General features: G+C 48.9%; 1 non-coding gene across 1 annotated transcript; it reads right to left on the bottom strand.

The window, feature by feature from the left end:
• Positions 1–309: 309 nt before the first annotated feature.
• On the bottom strand, positions 310–428 carry LOC143301675 (5S ribosomal RNA). The gene has a single exon (XR_013057833.1). It is a non-coding gene; the product is annotated as a 5S ribosomal RNA (ribosomal RNA).
• Positions 429–3,581: the final 3,153 nt, after the last annotated feature.

The following is a 3,581-nucleotide window of genomic DNA, read 5'->3' as shown; positions in this document are numbered from 1 at the left end:
ACATTTCACATCAGCAGTGGGGCTTACCCATTTCAGGAGCCGTGGTAGAGTTGTTGGTGGAGCTGTGAACTGCTGTTCCAGTGTTCACAAGTGATCAGGGTTCGAGGCCTGGTTTCGGCATGGGTGTTGTACCCTGGAGCCAGTTGCATTGCTTGGTTCTAACTTTTTTTGACAGTCACACGTGAGTTTCAGTTTCAGTTTCAGTAGCTCAAGGAGGCGTCACTGCGTTCGGACAAAACCATATACGCTACACCACATCTGCCAAGCAGATGCCTGACCAGCAGCGTAACCCAACGCGCTTGAAAGGAATGCCAACAGCACCCGGTGTTCCCAGGCGGTCACCCATCCAAGTACTAACCGGGCCCGACGTTGCTTAACTTCGGTGATCGGACGAGAACCGGTGTTTTCAACGTGGTATGGCCGTTGGCAAAATACAGGCTGGCCCACATGGGGGACGAACCCACGACCTCCGCGTTATCAGCACGGTGAAGAGATGCCTACGTTGACCGAACTACGCCATTGGTCAGTTCCATACTACACAGTTAGTAGCGGGTTACGACCATACTGGGCTTTTCCGTCCGAGCAATGCAACTGGCTCCTGGAGAGAAGCACTTTACTCCGAGTTCCCTCACCCCACCCACGTGTGAATGGGTACCTGACATCGGTTGGGGATGGCTGAAAGGGCGGAAGGAGAGGACTGGGCCCCGCCTTCCGATCACATGCCGAGGTCTGAACACATTGGATATGAATTCACTGCTCCTTTTAACTTTTAATGCATGTATAATAGTCAGTCGTGTTCGACCATGACCATCAGAACAGCAGTCAGGTAACTGCTGTCCCGACTATCTGGGCTAGAATTTGATCATAGTAGAGAGTGTCTTGCCTTAGTTATATCCCCCACTCTTTCGGCCAAGAGGGTTTTTAGGACAGTCGGCGTTTGGATGTTTCCCTAAAGGCCAACTAGCCCCCAAGGCTGCAGCACTAAGAGCTAGTGCAATTTTGCCTCCTAGTTTTGAGAGTGATAGTCCTTCACAAAGGACTAAGCTGTAAAGTATTTCCCATAGTAATGGAGAAACTATTGATAAAACAGCTCTCAGATTGCAGGTCGTCACGTACGCTGCGCTTGTAGGACTATGACTATAAGCCACCAAGACAGAAGACGACGTGTGGGTTATGGGACTTTTCGCCTTTTTCGGAGTGGGTGGAGCTATGTAGAACATATCTGCAACCAATCATTTGCTCTGATTTTATAAGATGAACCCCCATCTTCCACTATCCCGTTGGCATAAATAAACACACACACAAAAACAACAACAACCCCATCAGCATCCACATTGTCAATGACTGTCTTGTGTATATAGCTACATATGTTACACTTTTGCGGAAAAGTAAGCCATGGACGCGTGGATGTTAATCAAGAGTGCACGGTTAGTAAGATGAATAAATAATCATTTAATCAATGCATGGAAGCTGTTTTGGGATTCTGTTTTTTACAAATAATACGGAAAAAAAATCCTCTTTTCCGAACTCAGATAGTGAGAGAGATGGACACACACACACACACACACACACACACACACACACACACACACAGAGAGAGACTCAGTCTTTTTTTTTTTTTAACAGACCTTGGCCGAAAAAAAAGTGATTTAGTTTTCACAAACTTCAACTTTTAAACTACTGTTATGATTACAAAACCGGCACCATTCGCAATAACTTTCTTTTTCTGATGATATCCGCAACGCGAAAACAAAATTTAAACGTTGGTGAGTATGCAAATATCACTTGAAATGAAGTGAGACGTTTACAGCTCTTTGCAAATTGAAGCAGAAAATGCACGTCTGTTTCTGGTCCGCTGGTACTTTGGGGACAATTAAGAAACGTTTGGGTTTGGGTGCTGTTGCTAAAAAAACCCAAAAACCATCCACATTATAATGCATTTATGTAATGAAAAGTGGACACGCACATACACACACACACACTCTCTCTCTCTCCCTGTCTCTGTCTGTCTGTCTGTCTGTCTGTCTGTCTGTCTGTCTGTCTCTCTCTCTCTCTCTCTCTCTCTCTCTGTCGTCTCTTTCTCTTTCTGTCACCTTCACACACTCTCTCTCTCACTCTGTCTCTTTCTCTTTCTGTCACCTTCACACACACTCTCTCTCCTCTGTCTCTCTGTCGTCTCTTTCTCTTTCTGTCACCTTCACACACTCTCTCTCCTCTGTCTCTCTGTCGTCTCTTTCTCTTTCTGTCACCTTCACACACTCTCTCTCCTCTGTCTCTCTGTCGTCTCTTTCTCTTTCTGTGACCTTCACACACTCTCTCTCCTCTGTCTGTCTGTCTGTCTGTCTCTCTCTCTGTCGTCTCTTTCTCTTTCTGTCACCTTCACACACTCTCTCTCTCTCTCTGTCTCTTTCTCTTTCTGTCACCTTCACACACTCTCTCTCTCCTCTGTCTCTCTCTTCTCTTTTTCTCTGTGTATCTCTTTCCCCATCCACCCCCTTTTCTCTCTCTCTCTCTCTCTCCGTCTGTCTGTCTGTCTCTCTCCCCTCCCTCTCTTTCTCTCTGTCTGTCTCCGCCTGTCTGTCTCTTTCTCCCCACCCCCACCCCCCTCCCCTCTCTCTCTCTCTGTCTGTCTTTCTCTCTCCGTCTGTCTGTCTTTCTGTCTTTCTCCCTCTTTCCGTATGTGTGTATGTCTCTCTCTCTCCGCCAGCATGTCTGTCTCTCCTTCTCCGTCCCCTCATCCACCCCCCACCCCCCCGCCCCCCGCCCCCAGCCCCCCCTTTCTCTCTGTCCATACTGCTTCCCCCCCCCCCCCCCCCCCCGTCCCTTCCTCTACACCTAGCTGTGAGCGTCAGTGCACCCTTATCTCCTCCCCCTGTCCTTGTGTCTCTTCCTGGTTGTCGTGACCTTGTGCTGGTCCACCCATGTAACCCCCCCCCCCTCGAACCCACACCGCACCCCCACTCCCCCCGCCCCGTCCCCCGCCCCCCCCCGTCCCCTTCCATTTTGTCTTTCCCCTCTCTCTCTCTCTCTGTCACACTCACCCACCACACCACCCATGTGGCCCGCTGTGTGTGTGTGTGTTTGTGTATGTGTGTGTGTGTTTGTGTGTGTGTATGTGTGTGTGTATGTGTGTGTGTGTTTGTGTATGTGTGTGTGTGTTTGTGTGTGTGTATGTGTGTGTGTATGTGTGTGTGTGTGTGTGTGTGTGTGTGTGTGTGTGTGTGTTTGTGTTTGTGTGTGTGTGTGTTGTGTGTGCGTGTGTGACTGCGCGCGTGTCAGTGTGTGTGTTTGCTTGGACGCGTGCACGAGAGAGAGAGAGAGAGAGAGAGAGAGAGAGAGAGAGTCAGACAGGCAGACAGACACACAAAGAGAGAGACACACAGTTCTCGCACAGGGAATGCGAAAGGAGAGAGAATTGCAGCGGGCTTTTAGTTCATCAGGATAATGATGCTTATTCGCAAAATTACATGGGTTGTTGTTTTTCCCCACCACACCAGCCCTGGGGGGCATATAAATTCTAAATATATTTGTGAGTTTGCATGTGTGTGAGGGGGTGGGAGTGTGTGTGTGTGTGGGGGGGG

This window comes from Babylonia areolata, chromosome 27 (genome assembly GCF_041734735.1).
Source record: "Babylonia areolata isolate BAREFJ2019XMU chromosome 27, ASM4173473v1, whole genome shotgun sequence".
In the NCBI taxonomy this organism is placed as follows: Eukaryota; Metazoa; Mollusca; class Gastropoda; order Neogastropoda; family Buccinidae; genus Babylonia; species Babylonia areolata.
The sequence above is the reverse complement of the archived record's forward strand: the minus strand, read 5'-3'. Positions and strand labels throughout refer to the sequence as shown.